At 38.9% G+C, this 20,902-nt stretch overlaps 1 pseudogene; it reads right to left on the bottom strand.

The window, feature by feature from the left end:
• LOC110641557 (CSC1-like protein RXW8) overlaps positions 1-20,311 on the bottom strand; it is a 38,818-nt pseudogene extending 18,507 nt beyond the window's left edge.
• Between the last annotated feature and the right edge of the window lie 591 nt (positions 20,312-20,902).

Raw genomic sequence — 20,902 nt, 5'->3', positions numbered from 1 at the left:
CTAACAAGTAATAAAGTAGTAAGTGAAGTATTATCCTACGAGAAATTCATTTAGCAAGTATCAAGCTACACAATAATTCTGACTGTTTAGGCTACCGGATATGTATGAAAAGTGAATTAAATCTATTTTGGATGCTGAAAATAACTTTAAACAAAACTATCTATTGAAGCAATTCCAGAATTAATATTTCACACTGTAATCTTATTATTGGTTTTAATCTTGTCTATTCATTGGATTGATGATCATCACTTTGATGAAAATTAATCCTAAGATATCCTAGGTCCTCTCTCAAGGCACCTAAGGTGTATTTCAATTAGAGCTAAACCCTACTTTCATTGGTGATTAGTCCTAAAAACACCCTTTAAGATCTTTGATTAATTGTGGAACTCCACAAAGGTCATCAGCTTATCTCTAGGTCAGATTTCCTAGTTTTAAAATCTTGATTTTCTAATATTAATCTTTACCTTTTAGTCTTTCAATTAATATTTGTAATCAATACTAGGTGGGTACCAACACATAGCATGCATTAAGATCACAAGAAATTATATCAAAGAACAAAACTCAAATCTAATAAATAAAACTCAATATTCATTCATAATAATAATTACGAGTGTTACTCTACCAATTCCAAAATAAAGAAATTACTCACTCATGGTGAGTTTAACAAACATAATAGAAATAAAATAAAAGAACATGGAATATTTGCTTAAAGAAATAAAATAAAAGAGCCGAAGAGAATCTGCAGCTTTGATCTTGTGGAACTTCAGCTGAGGGTTCTTCCTTGATGCTGATGCACTATTCTTCTTGATGGCTGTATGAAAATAGTGTAGGTGATATTGTCTGTCTTTGGATCCTCTCCTTTCTACTTTCTGCTGCTTCTATTTATATTCAGTGCCTAGGATTAGGTTTTCAGAGTCTCCACAGCATTAGAAGTCTCTTCTCTCTATTAAAAACTAGAATAGGAGCTAAATCAGGAAATTGGTTGTCAACTAATACATGGCCTATGTGTCACTACACGGCCCAGAGCCATGTAATTCACTGAAGCTTCAAAGCCTACATCTCATTTTGGCATAGGAGATTACATGAGGTATTGCTAGTTACATGAGTCTAAGTACACGACCCCTGTTCTTTTGCTCTTCAGAGAATTCTTCAATTTGGGCCAGGCAGAGACTTACATGGGTCTTCATGGTTTACACAGGTTGTGGTACATAGCCCGTGTACTTCGTTTCTTCCTCGTCTCTTTTAGTTTTCTTCTGGTAGTATGTTACAAGGGTCTGTGGCTTTGCTTACACGACCCGTGTAAAGTGTATTAGCAACACTTCTCTTTCCTTTGGTCTTTCCAAGCTTTCTTTTGTAGTCCTATACCTTGGAACTTCATCCAAACACTTGAAATGATGCAGAAAACATGGAATTTAGAGCTTGACAATGAAATTTACAAAAGTTGATGAAATTAACAATTATGCATGGGATTACTTATTTAAATGCTATGAAATAATATACAAATGCGCTTAAAAATATCTATATAATACAAGTGTATCAAATACCCCCAAACTTAAACTTTTTCTTGTCCTCAAGCAAATCAAAACCTTGTTTTAGAAAACATTTTAGGGAATAACTTAGGAACACAACCAACAATTCGATAAGCACATAATTGAACTCCTCCAATCCTTCATACCAATTACCCTCCTTCAAGGCATAGGGGTTCCAATAGCTTCCTGCTTAGATTTGAGAAACACTTATTCTCCCAAATTTGCCTCTATTATGGACAATTGAGATAAAGTGCTTAATTCCAGCTTCATAGGCATATCTCAATTCCCTATCTCCACTAATGTAGCACATATTTTCAAAAGATCAAAAAGTCTTTAGAGAGGCTGTATTGGGGTTAAGGAGAGATGATTTGGCTACCAATGAAGGGTCTTAAGGAATGCAAATATGAGAGCAGCTTTTATGCACAAGGTTCTAAGTATACTAAGTTTATTTTACTGATTTTACGTGGGAGGAGGGGGGTTCCTCATGGTACTAAACATGCTTATTTTGGGACTCTTTAACCCCCCTTTTTTTTATCTCTCCTTTCCCCAAAACTCATTGCTTTTTTTTTGGGTTGGAAAACGTAAGTTTTTCCTTGATTTCAATTGCACACTTGCACTCTTCTTGATTTCAATCACACCTGTTTTCCATGTCTTCTTTTTACACTTGATATACTTATACTTTGCACACTAGGCTTCCTCAAAAAGGGTAAGGTGAGTGTTTGGGCTAGTGCTAGGTAAACATTTGTGGGTAGGCAAGGAAAATTATACAGGTAAAGTATAGGCTCAAATTGGCTGCAAGGGATATATACACATTTTGACTAGGGTTATTGAGGCTTAATGAGGCTATGTCAAAGAATGCCTTAATCATCTCTTTATCAAGTATATGCTAGGATTTCGCCTCGATAGGTCCAAGAGATATGTTCTAGAGCAGGTGAGGCATTTTTAGATTTGTCTGCATTTTAGAAAAATTTCTTCTATCTTTACAAGTTTAATGTGACAAATTAATAGTTATGAAGGGGTTTAACTAGTTTAGCTCCACTAAGGTGGTTAAGTTTTTCACAGACAACAAATTAAAGCCTTTTTGCCTATCCAGATACAGTCATTCCTCAATCCCATGAAGTCCAATTATTAGTTTATTAATATTTGTGGTTATAATTCTAAGTTTCAAAAGTTCAAGGTTCAAAATTTTCAAAATTTTCTGGAATTTTAATACACAAGTATAATATAGATATAATTAAGCAATGTTATGTAGTCCATAAAATGTATCTATACCCCCAAACTCAAATCTGACATTGTCCTCGATGTTAACACAATATGCAAAATTAAAGTATAGCACACAAAATTATTAAAAAGCATATTATATATTAAGGATTGAAATTTTGGACAAAAAGCAAGTAAAAGAGACCTATGAGTGCAGCTTAGGACTAAGGTATACGAATTTTTACATTAGAGAACCTATCTTATAGTCCTAACTCTAAAAAGTCTCTGATGGTGACGATGGTCCATCTTCATCAAGCCTCTCAATAATTATATCCAGCTTGTTATGGGCTTCCTAGAGGCTATCTTCGAGTGCTTGCATTCTGTTGTTGAGGGTAGTCTCCATGTGCTGAAGGTACGTAATGATTCGGTTTGTCGGTGGTGGCGTGTAGGGAGGCACTCGAGTGGGAGACTCGTGATGGAGTGGCTCTTGGGCTTCCCCTTGGGCCTGTGAAGGTTCATCAAGATCTTCTCGTGCTTCTTCCCTCCTAGGTATCAATCAAGTAACAGGTGTTACCGACCTTCTTACATATCCCCATGGATATGCAGATTGTAACACCCTCCCGGTAGCAACTCCGTACATTCTACTGTTTCGGTGACCAGTGTCGGTCCGGACAGCTAGAACGTCCGAAAAAATATTTAAACTAAAGTGAGGAACCATAATTAACTCAAATATTAATAAGAAAAATTTAGCAAAAATTTTAGAAATAAAATACAACCAAGTTAAATGAGCCGGTGCCCTAGTGATGGGTAACCTAGTGAGAAGTTGCGGTTCTCGCAACTAGGAGCCCTAGACCCGGGGAAAAATTCATAAAATAATTTTTGGGACTCCAGAGAAGGGTCACTGAGGTTCCTATGGCATTAGAATGCCAAGAAAATATTTAGAAAAATTTTTCAATCGGTACAGACAATTTTGGCCCGTTAAGCCAAACAGAGGGCATTTTGGTCATTTCGTCTTCAGATATGATTTTTGGCCGACTTGTCCAGTTAAGTAAATAATTATTATGACATAAAATGTGAATAAATATTACTAAAAATTGAATTGAAAATGAGTAGAAAAGAAAAGAAAAAAAAAATGAATTAAATGGGAATTTATGACATCACATGATGTCATTAGTGTGCCTTCACCCAATTACACGGTGACACATGGCATAAACTAACTTAAAAGAGGTCAAATGGGCTGGAAAATGAAGAAAATCAGACTTTTCTTTCTTTCTTCTTCCTCTTGCCGTGAACCATTCCACCATAACCACCATTAATAAACTTCTAAACCTCCATTTCCCTAACTTTCTTCCACCAAAAGCCCTAGTTCTCTTCACAAAAAATTCACCCCACACCTTGAGGAAGCTTTGGGCAGCAAAATTTTGAAGAAAAATTAAAGTTTTGGTTGGCTTGGATTAGCTCCCTAAGAGGTTAGTGACCTAAACCTTGAATTTCATTTTAATTTCATGTTTAAGAACTATAAATATGTGTAAATGACAAAGAAATTTGATGAAACACCATTGGTATGCTAACCCTAAATTTTGGCAGCCATGGTTAAGGTAATATGGTGATGATTTTTGGGGAGTTAACATGCTAGTATGGCTGCCCTTAATGTGTATCTTATAAGTGAATTAATAAATGCAATGATAATGCATGGTTTTGAAATGTTGAGTTAGGGTTTGGGTTGCAGAATGAGACTTTGATCTTGTGATGATGGGAGTAGGTTTTAATGGTCAATTAGTGACCATTTGGTTTGGTTTGAATAAAAAATGAAGTGAATTGGGTTGTGGGATTTGAGGTTGGATTGGTTGCCTTATGTGACCTGCAGGTTTGGATGTGAGTCCAGCCTGTTTGGACTGCCATAACTTAAATTCTAGAGGTTCAATTGGTGTTTGGTCAATTGGATATGAAACTAGACATAAAATGGCACAACTTTGGTGAAGAAACCATGCCCATAAAACCAAACCAAGTGGACCAAAAACTTGCTCAAATCCGGGTGACCTGTAGGCTGTTTCTGCAGAATGACCAAATGAACAGACTGTTCATTTGTCCATAACTCAATGTAGAAAGGTCCAATTGACCTGAAATTTTACCAGTAATAAGCTGAGATATAGACCAACAACTTTCATGAAGAAACCTACCCCAAATTATGACCAGAACCTATCCAACAATTAAGTTGCAGTCACTGTTCACTGCACTATAGATATGGTCAGCCCTGAAAATTTTCAATCTGGCCAGTTGTGGTTTTTGGACCATGACTTGGGCTAAAAAACTCAAAATGGAGTGATTCAAAAAAGGAAATTCAACTAGACAAAATAAGGAACAACTTTCATGTTGATCATTTTTCCAAATTCCCACTGCAACAGTAACTAATGGAACAGTAAAGCCAAAGCTTGAAAACTGAAAATTCTGTCCAATTCACTTTAAGCTTAGAGATGGTATTGGCAACCAATACCAACAAGTTTAAAATGCAAAATGTGGTATGTTGATGATATTTAAACTAATTTACCTATTGTCAATGCAAAAGTCAATATTTTAGTTGACTAATGAAATGAATAGTAATCATAAAAAATTCAATTTCAAAGAATTACATAAATGAAAGTGTTAAATGCCCTAGTAGGCCTAATGTGATTGGTTTGGATAGGTTGACATGCCAATAGGGTTCTGTTAGCAGTACTGCATATGGCTTCATGCCATTCTGTATTTCATGGCTTTCTATGCCATTCTGTGACATAATAGCCTTTGGCTATGATATTGAGTTGTTATGCTCGGGTTTAATCCCCGATAATTATTACAGCTTATTAGTCGCTCATTGCACACCGGAGACACAATGTGACCGATGGTGTGATGGTTCGAGGTACTTAGTACCCGGTTTACCCGTTTATCCGATCCACCAACTAGTATAGGTTACTCGGGCAGTATTAATAAATCTTACCAAACTTCAATTGAATAATATTGCAATAAACATTTGAGACTTAGTTCACCCAAAAATGTAAACATACATTCTGTACACATGTTTTTATTTTATTTTATTTTATTTTATATTGTCACCACTAAGCAGAATTGCTTAGCGCATCGCTTTTGCCACGCGCAGGTACTGAAGACATAGTCGGGAGTCAGCGGGCCTCATCTGAGGTGAGCCTTCATATCTGCACTCAGAGTTCAGAGTCACCTCACATTGCAGTGCATTTGGTAGGACATTAGGCCATTTTGATATTTTGATATTTTGTATTTTGTAACCTTCTATAATGTATATTATAAATTCATGTAATCAAGCTTTTGATTTAAGTATCTATGAAATATGTTCAGTAATAAATTGAGCATTTTTCATTGAGTTGATTGTGTTTTGAATTGAATTGAATTTTTGAGATACTGAAGTGAATTGAGAAATTGTTGAGAATATATTGGAGGTTGATTGAGAATAATGTGATGATATTATTGGAAGTGTTTTTAACAGTTGGAAGAACTGTTTTCCAATTTATAAGCACTCTGCGGATTTTTATAAAATTTGCGGAAAAATTTAGATTTATCAAAAATTATAAATAAATGAATTAAAAGGATTAATTGAAATTGAAACATGAATTGGTGTTAGGACACCTTGAGTGGCATAATTTGCTCGGCTACACTGTAGACAGGTAAGGGGTGTCACATTTAGTGGTATCAGAGCATCGGTTTAGGCATTTCTGGGTCTAGATAGAGTACATACCATTGCATTGCATTTGTAAGTGTTGAGGTGATGCTGATGCAGATCTGTTTGTTTTCTTATTTTCAATAGGATATGGATCCTGCTTCGCAAAGAGCAGTTGATGAAGAGGTGGAGAGTCATGCTCCACCAAGGGCTGAGTCTGGGGGCAGGGGAGAATCTGCTCCACCAGCAGCTGAGGCACCTACTCAACCTCAGTTTGCTCTATTCCAGCAAATGGGAGCAATTCCACCACCACAACCACAGCCACAACCTCCACCAGCCCCACAGAAGTCCCATTTGGAGAAATTGCGAAAACATGGGGCTGTAGACTTCTTTGGAAAGAGGGAGGATGATCCCATGGCTGCAAAAAATTGGTTGGACAGAACCATCAGAGTATTGAAATGACTAAAGCGCACCCGGCGAGAACACGGTGGGTCTTTGTGTCCCTATTTTAGGATGATGCATATCAGTGGTGGGACACAGTAACCAGTGAGGTGCAACCTGAACGGATCACCTGGGAATTCTTCCTCACAGAGTTTATGAAGAAATATATTAGTAAAGTGTATTTAAAAGAGCGAAGAAGGGAATTCATCAGTTTGAGACGAGCGATTGTCGATGGTGAGTATGAGCGTGAGTTTGTTAGACTGAGCCAGTATGGGAGGGAGATAGTCCCTACCGAGGCAGAGAGGTGCAGACGGTTTGAGGAAGGGCTCAATGACAGCATCAAAGTCATGATCATAGCACTGGAGATCACGGATTTTTCTAAACTGGTGGATGCTGCATCAAAAGTGGAAAGGGTCAGAATCAATGAACAAAATAGAAGGGAAAGACAGCAGAAGAGGGGTCCGGGTCAGTCCAGTACATTTTCTGCTCCCAGTAAGAAGAGTAAGGGTCCTCTGCTCGAGTTCAGACCACCACGAGTCGTGGTCGGTCTCGAGGCCTGCACCTCGATTCACACCTAGGAGAGGCCAACCCACACCATCAATGGGCAGCTCTCCAGGGACGGTGTTTAGGGGACCAGGCCCACATCTTACACTGTCGATCATCGGAAGTGGCATAAAGGAGTGTTGGGAGTGACCGGTGCATGCTTACGGTGTGGATCGACAGAACACCAGATCAAGAATTGTCCTAAGAGGACTAATACTGTTGCTCCAACACAAACCGTGCACCTACTCTGCACCACAAAGAGGTAGGAAGCTTTGTAAACTCGAGGCATTTGGTCCATCACCGAGGCCTACATCCGAGTCAACTGAGAGGCCAAACACTAGAATACCAGCCAGGGCTTATGCCATCAGAGCTCAAGAGGAGCAAGATGCCCCGGATGTCATCAGGGGTACGTTTTCCCTCTACAACACTTCTGTACATGCATTGGTGGATCCAGGATCCACTTATTCCTACATTTGCATCAAACTACCCATAGAGAGGAGTTCCGGTGAGGAGAGTGATCAAGACATTACGGTCACAAATCCACTGAGGCCACGATGTGATAGTGAATAAGGTGTATAAAGGTACCCCGATGAGGATACAGGAGAAAGAATTCTCGGCAGACCTAATTGAATTGCCCTTCCACGAGTTTGACGTGATTTTGGGAATGGACTGATTGTCACGTTATCAGGCAATAGTTGATTGTAAATTGAAGAGAATTTCTCTGAAAACTTCTGAGGGTAATGAGATCACTGTTGTGGGTGAAAGGACAGATTTCCTGTCCAATGTTATCTCAGCTACAGTTGCAAGAAGAATGATGAGAAAAGGCTGTGAAGCTTACCTAGCACACGTGGTTGATACTAGGCAAGCTAAGCCAAACCTGAATGATATACCCACAGTAAGAGACTTCCCAGATGTATTTCCTGAAGAGTTGCAGTTTACCACGAGAAAGGAAGTCGAGTTTGCTATTGAGGTAATCTTTGATACACCCATTTCCATTGCTCCTTATAGGATGGCACCCACTGAATTGAGGGAGTTGAAAACTCAGTTGCAAGAGTTGCTTGATAAGGGGTTCATACGCCCCAGTGTGTCACCATGGGGAGCTCCGGTGCTGTTTGTGAAGAAAAAGTTTGGAACTTTGAGATTGTGTATTGATTACCGGCAGTTGAATAAAGTAATTGTGAAGAATAAATATCCATTACCCAGAATTGACGATCTGTTTGATCAGTTGAAGGGAGTCGGCGTATTTTCAAAAATTGACCTCAGATCAGGGTATCATCAGTTGAGGGTAAAGGATGTAGATGTGTCAAAAACTGCATTCAGAACCCGGTATGAGCACTATGAATTTCTAGTGATGCCGTTTGGGTTAACAAATGCACTAGCAGCATTTATTGACCTTATGAACCGTATCTTCCATCCATACTTAGATCGGTTTGTAGTGGTATTTATTGATGATATTCTGGTGTATTCCAAGACCAGGGAAGAACATGATGAACATTTGAGGATTGTTCTGCAAACCCTGCGAGAAAAGAAGCTGTATGCTAAGTTGTCCAAGTGTGACTTTTGGATGAGTGAAATCTCTTTGCTTGGACACATAGTATCAGCAGAGGGGATTAGAGTGGATCCCAAAAAGATAGAAGCAGTGATGGAATGGAAGCCTCCTAGAAACACAACTGAGGTCAGAAGTTTTTTGGGGCTAGCTGGGTATTACAGAAGATTTGTGAAGGGATTTTCATTTAATAGCTGCTCCAATGACCAAGTTGTTACACAAGAATGTCATATTTAACTGGAATGACAAATGTCAGGCTAGTTTTGAGAGGTTAAAGGCTATGTTGACAGAGGCACCAGTGTTAACACAGCCAGTGTCGGGAAAGGACTTTGTGGTCTACAGTGATGCCTCACATAATGGGCTAGGGTGTGTATTGATGCAAGAGGGGAAAGTGGTCGCCTATGCTTCCAGGCAGTTAAGGCCACATGAACAGAACTACCCTACTCATGACCTAGAGTTAGCAGCGATTATCTTCGCACTGAAGATATGGAGGTATTATTTATATGGTGAAAAATGCTACATCTATACAGACCACAAGAGTCTAAAATATTTGCCAACCCAGAAGGAGCTCAATCTTAGACAGAGGCGATGGATTGAGTTCCTAAAGGACTATGATTGTGTGATAGATTATCATCCTGGGAAGGCAAATGTAGTTGCTGATGCTTTGAGCAGGAAGTCCATCACAGCTTTAAGATCACTCAATGCCTGTCTGTCCTTAGCTCAAGATGGAGCTATTTTGGCTGAGTTGTAAGTAAGGCCAACCCTACTATAGCAAATACAAGATGGGCAGAAGGCAGATGAAAAAATAATGGCAATTATGGCTAAAATTCCTGAGGGGAAGGAAACTGAATATGAGGTGAAAGCAGATGGGTGTTTATACTATAGAGGAAGAGTGTGTGTACCAGATGATGGGGAACTGAAGACTAGTATTTTGAAAGAAGCACAAACGAGTGTTTATGCTATGCACTCGGGGAGCACAAAAATGTATAATGATTTGAAGCCTCATTATTGGTGGCCTGGTATGAAGAGGGATATAGCTGACTATGTGACTAAATGCTTGACATGTCAGCAAGTTAAGGCAGAACATCAAGTTCCATCGGGTTTATTCTGACCTATAAACATACCTGAATGGAAATGGGACCGGGTCACTATGGATTTTGTTAGTGGTCTACCTCTCACCCAAAGGAAGCATGATGCAGTGTGGGTGATAGTGGACAGATTGACGAAGTCAGCACATTTTCTGCAGTTAGGACTGACTACTCACTGGAGAAGCTAGCAGAATTGTATATCAATGAGATAGTTAGGCTGCATGGAATCTCACTTTCCATCATATCTGACCGAGACCCAAGGTTTACATCGAGATTTTGGAAAAAGTTGCAAGAAGCCTTGGGCACACAACTGCGCTTTAGCATGGCTTTCCATCCTCAGACAGATGGGCAATCAGAAAGAGTAATCCAGGTAAACAACTGAAACCAATTGAACTAATGGAAATATTGAACTGCAATGATAATAATAACATGAAATATATGTCAGATCCTGGAGGATATGTTAAAGAGTTGTGTCATTGAGTTTGAGGGGAGTTGGGATAGATATCTCCCACTGGCAGAATTCGCATACAACAATAGCTACCAAGCTAGCATTCAAATGGCTCCGTATGAAGCACTGTATGGGAGGAAATGTAGAACCCCAGTGTGTTGGACTGAATTGGGCGAAGATAAGCTGGTAGGACCAGACCTGGTGAAACAGACTGAGGAAAAAGTGAAAATAATCAAAGCTAACCTGAAGATTGCCTCCGATAGACAGAAGTCTTATGCCGACCTGAAGAGAAAAGAGATAGAGTATGCAGTTGGTGATAAAGTGTTTCTCAAAGTCTCACCATGGAAGAAAATATTGAGGTTCGGAAGAAAAGATAAGTTGAGCCCTAGGTTTATTGGCCCATATGAAGTCATTGAACGTGTGGGACCAGTAGCCTACAGGCTAGCTTTACCACCAGAGCTGGACAAGATCCACAATGTGTTCCACGTGTCCATGCTCAGAAGATACCGCTCAGATCCTTCACATGTCATCTCCATGGAAGAAATTGAAGTACAACCGGATTTGACATATGAAGAGGAACCTATACGGATCCTAGCTCGAGAAGTGAAGGAACTGAGAAATAAACAAATTCCACTGGTGAAAGTGCTTTGGAGGCACCACAACATTGAAGAGGCAACTTGGGAAAGTGAAGAGACGATAAGGCAATAGTTCCCTCAACTGTTTGCATCAGGTAAATTTTGAGGACGAAATTTAAATTAGAGGGGAAGAGTTGTAACACCCTCCCGGTAGCAACTCTGTACATTCTCTTTATTCGGTGACCGATGTCGGTAGAACGCTAGAACGTTCAGAAAAATATTTAAACTAAAGTGAGGAACCATAATTAACTCAAATATTAATAAGAAAAATTTAGCAAAAATTTTAGAAATAAAATACAACCAAGTTAAATGAGTCGGTGCTCTAGCGATGGGTAACCTAGTGAGAAGTTGTGATTCTCGCAACTAAGAGCCCTAGACCTGGGGAAAAATTCATAAAATAATTTTTGGGACTCCAGAGAAGGGTCATTGGGGTTCCTATGGCATTAGAATGCCAAGAAAATAATTAGAAAAATTTTTCAATCGGTACAGACAATTTTAGCACGTTAAGCCAAACGAAGGGCATTTTGGTCATTTCGTCTTCAGAGATGATTTTTGGCCGACTTGTCCAGTTAATTAAATAATTATTATGAAATAAAATGTGAATAAATATTACTAAAAATTGAATTGAAAATGAGTAGAAAAGAAAAGAAAAAAAATGAATTAAATGGGAATTTATGACATCACATGATGTCATTAGTGTGCCTTCACCCAATTACATGGTGACACATGGCGTAAACTAACTTAAAAGAGATCAAATGGGCTGGAAAATGAAGAAAATCAGACTTTTCTTTCTTTCTTCTTCCTCTTTCCGTGAACCATTCCACCATAACCACCATTAGCAAACTTCTAAACCTCCATTTCCCTAGCTTTCTTCCACTAAAAGCCCTAGTTGTCTTCACAAAAAATTCACCCCACACCTTGAAGAAGCTTTGGGTAGCAAAATTTTGAAGAAAAATTAAAGTTTTGGTTGGCTTGGATTAGCTCCCTAAGAGGTTAGTGACCTAAACCTTGAATTTCATTTTAATTTCATGTTTAGGAACTATAAATATGTGTAAATGACAAAGAAATTTGATGAAACACCATTGGTATGCTAACCCTAAATTTTGGCAGCCATGGTTAAGGTAATATGGTGATGATTTTTGGGGAGTTAACATGCTAGTATGGCTGCCCTTAATGTGTATCTTATAAGTGAATTGATAAATGCAATGATAATGCATGGTTTTGAAATGTTGAGTTAGGGTTTGGGTTGAAGAATGAGACTTTGATCTTGTGATGATGGGAGTAGGTTTTAATGGTCAATTAGTGACCATTTGGTTTGGTTTGAATAAAAAATGAAGTGAATTGGGTTGTGGGATTTGAGGTTGGAGTGGCTGCCTTATGTGACCTGTAGGTTTGGATGTGAGTCCAGCCTGTTTGGACTGCCATAACTTAAATTGTAGAGGTTCAATTGGTGTTCGGCCAATTGAACATGAAACTAGACATAAAATGGCACAACTTTGGTGAAGAAACCATGCCCATAAAACCAAACCAAGTGGACCAAAAACTTGCTCAAATTTAGGTGACCTGCAGGCTGTTTCTGCAGAATGACCAAATGAATAGTGATTGTTCATTTGGCCATAACTCAATGTAGAAAGGTCCAATTGACCTGAAATTTTACCCGAAATAAGCTGAGATATAGACCAACAACTTTCATGAAGAAACCTACCCCAAATTATGACCAAAACCTATCCAACAATTGAGTTGCAATCACTGTTCACTGCACTGTAGATATGGTCAGCCCTGAAAATTTTCAATCCAGCCAGTTGTGGTTTTTGGACCATAACTTGAGCTACAAAACTCAAAATGGAGTGATTCAAAAAAGGAAATTCAACTAGACAAAATAAGGAACAACTTTCATGTTGATCATTTTTCCAAATTCCCACTGCAACAGTAACTAATGGAACAGTAAACCAAAGCTTGAAAACTGAAAATTCTATCCAATTCACTTTAAGCTTAGAGATGGTATTGGCAACCAATACCAACAAGTTTAAAATGCAAAATGTGGTATGTTGATGATATTTAAACTAATTTACCTATTGTCAATGTAAAAGTCAACATTTTGGTTGACCAATGAAATGAATAGTAATCATAAAAAATTCAATTTCAAAGAATTACATAAATGAAAGTGTTAAATGTCCTAGTAGGCCTAATGTGATTGGTGTGGATAGGTTGGCATGCCAATAGGGTTCTGTTAGCAGTACTGCATATGGCTTCATGCCATTCTGTATTTCATGGCTTTCCATGCCATTCTGTGACATAATAGCCTTTGGCTATGATATTAAGTTGTTATGCTCGGGTTTAATCCCCGATAATTATTACAGCTTATTAGTTGTTCTGTTGCACACCGGGAGACACAATGTGACCGATGGTGTGATGGTCCGAGGTACTTAGTACATAGTACCAGTTTGCCCATTTATCCAGTCCAGTCAACTAGTATAGGTTACTCGGGCAGTATTAATAAATCTTACCAAACTTCAATTGAATAATATTGCAATAAACATTTAAGACTTAGTTCACCCAAAAATGTAAACATACATTCTGTACACATGTTTTTATTTTATTTTATTTTATTTTATTTTATATTGTCACCATTAAGTAGAATTGCTTAGCGTGTCGCTTTTGCCACGCGCAGGTACTGGAGACATAGCTGGGGAGTCCAGCAGGCCTCATACAGGGTGAGCCTTCATATCTGCACTCAGAGTTCAGAGTCACCTCACATCGCAGTGCATTTGGAAGGACATTAGGCCATTTTGATATTTTGATATTTTGTATTTTGTAACCTTTTGTAATGTATATTATAAATTCATGTAATCAAGCTTTTGATGTAAGTATCTATGAAATATGTTCAGTAATAAATTGAGCATTTTTCATTGAGTTGATTGTGTTTTGAATTGAATTGAATTTTTGAGATACTGAAGTGAATTGAGAAATTGTTGAGAATATATTGGAGGTTGATTGAGAATAATGTGATGATATTATTGGAAGTGTTTTTAATAGGTTCAGAATAACTATTTTTCCAATTTATAGCCTGCACTCTGTCGGATTTTCTATAAAATTTGCGGAAAAATTTAGATTTATCAAAAATTATAAATAAATGAATTAAAAAGGATTAATTGAAATTGAAACATGAATTGGTGTTCCGACACACTAAGTGGCATAACTTGCTCGGCTACACTGTAGACGGGTAAGGGGTGTCACACAGATGGTCTGGTCAATCTTGGAGGTGCCTAGAACGGAACGCAGCCTATGATGACCTAGAATGAATCCGAAGTGGAGCACGATGGCTGTGATGAGGCCCCTAAGCACTATATGCCCTGTCGGCTGGTGAGATAGGCGGCGAAAGTGGTTGCACAGGAAGAATATCGTGCTACAACGCTGCCCGGTGACCATACACCAAAGGAAGAAGAGTTCATTGGCATTCACCATGCCTAAGCTATCACCGCAGCCCATGATGGTGTGGGCAGCTAACTTGTGCATGTACTACAAAGCAGAGCTGGTGATACCCGTAGATTTTGACTTGTTGGAGTTGTAAACTTCCATGTTCGGGGTAATGGAATGCCAGAAGTTAACACTATTATAGACCATCTAGTTTTGTGAGATCTCCTAATGCCCGGTGCTGTCGAATCTAACAATGGCATTGAACTCGTCTATGTTCATTGCCCTATCGACACCAAAGAGCCAAAACTTAATCTTGCCCCTATCCTCCCTGTCAGTGGGCCATAGGGTGGCCTTTAAACTCCTAAGGAACTCCAGTGTGATGTCCCGGTATGTTGGGAATTAGAGTTGGGTGAATTTGGTCCACCTAATGCTGTCAAGGAGCCCATTGATTTCGTCTTGCAGCCCTATTTGCTCCAACAGCCCAAAGTCCATGTACTTCATGGAGATTATTCTTCGGTTGTTAAGTCGGATCCATAGATCTCTGTGGGCATTATCGTAGAATCTCCAAGCGATGGAGAATTCTAGTTGTACTGGCTATTGAGGTTATTGTGGTTAGGGTTGTGGGGTGGCTTCTGGTGGTGGGGCGGCTGCTGTTCTTAGGCGCCGAGGTGATAGTTGAGGAGGTGAGGGTTAGGAGTTGCCTCCTTGCCTTGAGGAAGAGCCCATTCTTCTTGCTGGTCTCTTGGCAGGTGCCATTAGTGATTTGGGAAAGGAAAAGGCTAGGGTTTTATGAGGGAAGAGGAGATTTGAAGGGAAGGAAGCTTGGAGAGGAAGAGTTTTTGAGTGGGAGGGAGTTTAATGGGAGTTATGCAAATTTAAAGGGTCATTGTGACCCTTCGTTTCACACTTTTAGCACCTTAGGTATCACGTTTGCGACATGATACATGGGGCATATATCACTACACAGGTCCTGACCATCAGACTAGTGAAACTTCCTACAATTAATTTCCCTTTTCTGCAACGTTACACGGTCCATGTAAATTTGTTTGGGGACTCATGTAACTTCCTGCCACTAAGTTACTTTGCTAACCATGTTACACGGTCCATGTAGTTTAGTTTTGGGACCCGTGTAACTTCCTATTTGAAAGCATCATTGCTAGCTAAGTTACATGACCTGTGTAAATTGGATTTTGGACTCGTGTAACTCTCTATCTTCCTCAAACTTGAAATTTCCCTCTCCATTTCCAAAGCACGCTCCGTGTAACATTACACGGGGTTAAGCTGTGTAATTTTCTAGAGCTTATATGGGTGTAGTTCAGTGGTTCCAGAAGGTTACACGGGGCGTGTAAAGCTTATACACGACCCGTGTAATTTTCTGGCTTTCGAATTCTCTATGTATTAAAATTTCATGCTACTACCATGAATGAAATAAATGTAAAAATTAGGACAGAGCTACTTCCCCTATTTTATACAGTCTCCTCTTACGTAGTTTTGACTTATCGTCTCCTCTTCTCTCTTGTTTTTGATTCCTTGCTTTTCCAGAATTGAGATTTGGGGTACCTACAAAATGCAACATGAACAAACATAAAACAAAAATAAGAGCAAAAATATAAAGAAAATTTAGAAATTTTTGGGTTACCTCCCAAAGGGCGCTTGTTTATAGTCTTCAGCTGGACTATTCCCTCATTGTTCATAGTCTGTCTGGAGGGTTGACGAAGGTGCAGTTGGCTCCCTTCACTATGGGTTCTCCCTGAAAGTATGGCTTTAGCCTTTGCCCATTCACTTTGAATTCTCCAGAGGTTTCACTCCAAATCTCTGTAGCTCCATGCAGGAAGACTTGTATAACCTTAAAGGGTCTGGACCATTCACTCTCAGCTTCCCTGGAAAAAGTTTTAACCTAGAGTTGAAGAGTAGGACAAGGTCTCCTTCTTTTATTTCTTTTCTTCTTATGCGTCTGTCGTGCCATCTTTTGGTTTTATCCTTGAAGATTTAGGCATTCTCATACGCATCTTGCCTAATTTCATCTAACTTATTGAGCTATAGGAGTTTTTTTTTGCCAGCAGCTTTGAGGTCAAAATTCAGGGTTTGAATTGCCAGTAAGCTCTGTGTTCAAGCTCGACAAGGAGGTGGCATGATTTCCCATAAACCAGTCGAAAGGGTATTGTGCCAATTAGAGTTTTATATGCAGTGCATTTTGCCCACAGTGTATCATTTAACTTCACAGATGAGTCCTTCCTTGAGCGGTTTACTATTTTCTCTAGGATCCATTTTAGCTCCCTGTTTGAAATTTCTACTTGACCACTGGTTTGAGGATGATAAGGTGTGGCCACCTTATGAGTCACTCCATACTTCTTCAATAGTGTTTCAAATTATTGGTTGTAGAAGTGACTTCCTCCATCGCTGATTATTACTCGTGGTGTGCCAACTCTTGTGAAGATATTCTTCTTAAGGAACTTTGTGACCACTCTGGCATTGTTGGTTGGCATGGCTATTGCTTCTACCCATTTTGACACATAATCAACACCAACTAGAATATACTTATTTCCAAAGGAGGAGGGGAATAGGCTCATGAAGTCTATCCCCCACACATCAAATAGCTCTACCTCAAGTACACCGTGCAGTGGCTTTTCATTCCTTCTAGAAATATTACCTTTTCTTTAGCATAGATCACAAGCTAGCATGAAGGATCTCTCATCCTTAAACAGATTAGGCAAATAGAACCCTGCTTGCAAAATCTTGGCTGTTATTTTTGCATCGTCTTATCAGCCAGTCATTACATCTCTTATACAACAGAGGTTCCTCCTATGTGTAGTATTGCACATCATGCAGGAATTTCTTCCTTTGCTGATAACACATATTGGGAGGCAAAACCCTGCATACAAGAAAATTAACAAAGTCAGCATACCATAGAGCTTGGGAGAATGCTAGTAATTGTTCTTAAGGAAATGAATCATCAATTGGCAAATCCTCAATGTCCCCTATGTCTTCCAATTTTAGTCTGGAGAGGTGGTCAGCTACTACATTTTCATATCCCTTTTTGTCCTTGATTTCAAGGTTAAATTCTTGCAGGAGTAAAATCCATCGAATCAGCCTTGGTTTTGCTTCCTTCTTGTTCAAAAGGTACTGGATGGCAGCATGGTCTGTCAATACAATGACTTTCGATCCAGTTAGGTAGGATCTGAATTTGTCAATTGCAAACACTACTGCTAGAAATTCCTTTTTTGTGGTAGCATAGTTGATTTATGCATCGTCAAGCATCTTGCTGGCGTAATAAATGGCATGGAGCTTTTTATCCTTTCTTTGCCCAAGTACTACTCCAACTGCATAGTTACTTGCATCACACATCACCTCAAATGGTAGCTCTCAATCTGGTGGCTGCATTACTGGTGCTGAAATTAAGGCTTCTTTGATCCTGTTAAAGGAGGCAAAGCAATTTTAATCTAAATTAAAGGGAACATCTTGACTTAACAAGTTGATAAGTGGCTTAGCTATTTTGGAGAAGTCCTTAATGAATCTTCTGTAGAAGCCCACATGTCCCAAAAAGCTTTGTACTTCTTTGACTGATGTTGGTGGTGGCATCTTTCAATGATTTCAATTTTTGCTTTGCCAACTTCAATTCCCCTTTCTGATATCAAATGTCCAAGAACTATGCCTTCCTTTACCATGAAATGGCATTTTTCCCAATTTAGGACCAGGTTTGATTCTTCACATCTTTGCAACATTTTGGATAAGTTAACTAAGCAATCATCAAAAGTAGTTCCATAGACAGAAAAATCATCCATAAAAACTTCCATAATATTTTCAATATAACCGGAAAAAATAGCCATCATGCATCTTTGAAAAGTGATAGGGGCATTAAAAAGACCAAAAGGCATTCTTTTATATGCAAAGGTTCTATAGGGGCATGTGAATGTGGTATTTTCTTGGTCTTTTAGGTGAATAGGAATTTAGAAAAATCCTGAATACCCATCTAGATAACAAAAGTAGGAACGTTTCACTAGCCTTTCTATCATTTAGTCTATGAGAGGGAGAGGAAAATGGTCTTTTTTTGGTGGCATTATTCAATTTCCTATAATCTATGCATATTCGCCAACCAGTGACTACCTTGGTAGGGATCAGTTCATTGTTTGCATTCTGGATGACAGTTGTTCCATCCTTTTTAGGCACTATATGTACTGGACTAACCCATTTACTATTAGAAATTGGGTATATAATACCAGCATCTAATAGTTTCAGAATCTCTTTCTTAACTACTTCTTTCATGTTTAGGTTAAGCCTCCTTTGATGCATAATAGTGAGTTTACTATTTTCTTCCATAGTTATCCTATGCATGCAAATGGAAGGATTAATTCCCTTCAGGTCTTCTATTTTATACCCTATAGCTTTGCTATGGTTCTTAAGTACCCTTAACAATTTTTCCTCTTTTATTTTGGATAAGCTAGCATTGATAATAACAGGATATTTAGAATTTGAGTCTAAAAATGCATACCTTAGCATGGAGAGAAGAGGTTTCAATTCTACCTGTTTGATGTTTTTTTCGGCTTTCCTCTGGGTTGTTCTTCCTCTAACTCTTCCACCTTAAAAACTTGAACCAATGGTAGGGGTGGATCTGCTGTCAAGGATTGTACACAAGCTGTAATTTCTGTGTTCTCATTCTCTGCTATGTGGTTGTGCACAATGCATGCTTCAAGAGGATCTTCAGGATATTCTTTGTGGAATTCCTCCTCAACTTGCTTGTCAATTATATCAACTTTGAAGCATTCGTCAGGTTCAAGTTTGTGCTTCATTGCACTGAACAGGTTGAATTCCACCTCTTCATCTCCTACCTTGAGAGTTAACCACCTATTTTTAACATCTATGATAGCTCCAGTGGTTGACAAGAAAGGTCTTCCTAAGATGATAGGGATTTGGACATCCTCTTCCATCTCCAAGACAACAAAATCAATAGGGATGAAGAATTTGCCCACCTTGATAGGGATGTTCTCTAGGATGCCTATAGGATATTTAACAGATCAATCAGCTACTTGTAATGAAATTGTTGTGGGCTTCAGTTCTCCGACCTCTAGCTTTTGACATATTGATAGAGGCATTAGACTTACACTTACCCCAAGATTGCAGAGGGCCTTGTCTATTTTCATATTGCTGATGAGACAAGGTATGGAGAAGCTTCCTGGATCCTTCAGCTTTGGAGACAGTTTGTTTTACAGTATGGCACTACATTCCTCTGTGGGATCAACAGTCTCATAGTCTTCTAGCCTTCTTTTCTTTTATAAAATTTCCTTAAGAAATTTAGTATAGGATGGCATCTGAGAAAGTGCTTCAGTGAAGGGAATGTTGATGTAGAGTTTCTGTAAAACTTTTAAAAACTTTCCAAACTGAATGTCCAATTTGGCTTTCTGGAATCTCTAAGGAAAAGGTAGAGGAGACTGATATGGCTCTAGTAGTTTTTTTTTTTTTTTCTTTCTTGTTTCCTCTTCCTGGTCCTTTTGGCTTCTTCCTCTTTCTCCTCCGCTTAGCTTTCAGATTTATCAGAGGTTTTCTCAATTGGCTCTTCTTCTGACTGTTATAGCACTCTTCCACTTCTTAATGTAACTACCTTACAATGCTCCTTTGGGTTCATCTCTTGTTGACTAGGCAATTTATCAGCAGCCTTGCTTAAAGAACTTGCCTGCTTAGTAATTTGATTTTCAAGCATCTTATTGTGGGTGGCAAGTTGGTCCATCCTAGAAGCTAGTTGTTTGATCATTTCATTCTGCTGTTGCTGGGCTGCTAGGAAGCCTTCCATTATGGATTCCATAGTCGACTTTGGTTCAGGCTATTGGTTCTGAGGAGGTGGCTGTGGCTATGTAGGATTTTATCCCCTATTCTGAAATCCTGGGGGTGCTAGTGGTCTGTATCCTTGTTGTTTGTTCATTGGCTGATTCTGTGAATTGGACCATGAGAAATTAGAGTGGTTGCTCCATCCAGGTTATACGTATTTGAATATGGAATGTTAAGCTGCATCTGGTTACAGTTTCCTTCGTTATTCACATAGTTCATCTATTTTGTAGAGAGTTCATTGAAGTTGTTATATTCTGAATTCATATATCCTTCTCCACTGCTATCATAGTGTTGGTTGTTCATTCCTATAGCATTGGCTTGCATTTTATTAAGCCTTCTTATGAGTTAGTCAAATTGAGCATTTATCATGCTTAGGGCATCCACTTCCAGGATCCTTGCATTTATCATGTATTCCCCCTTTCATTTGACCACTCGTAGTTGTGATACGCGACCCTTTCTAGAAGTTTAAGTGCTTGGTCCACTGCTTTCTGGTTAGATCATCTAGAGCCATGTCGGTTTTAATTCAAAATTATTAACATCCACTGTGGGTCTTGTAACACTTTGTTGG

Source organism: Hevea brasiliensis, chromosome 2 (assembly GCF_030052815.1).
Source record: "Hevea brasiliensis isolate MT/VB/25A 57/8 chromosome 2, ASM3005281v1, whole genome shotgun sequence".
In the NCBI taxonomy this organism is placed as follows: Eukaryota; Viridiplantae; Streptophyta; class Magnoliopsida; order Malpighiales; family Euphorbiaceae; genus Hevea; species Hevea brasiliensis.
This window is presented reverse-complemented; position numbering and strand designations above follow the sequence as displayed.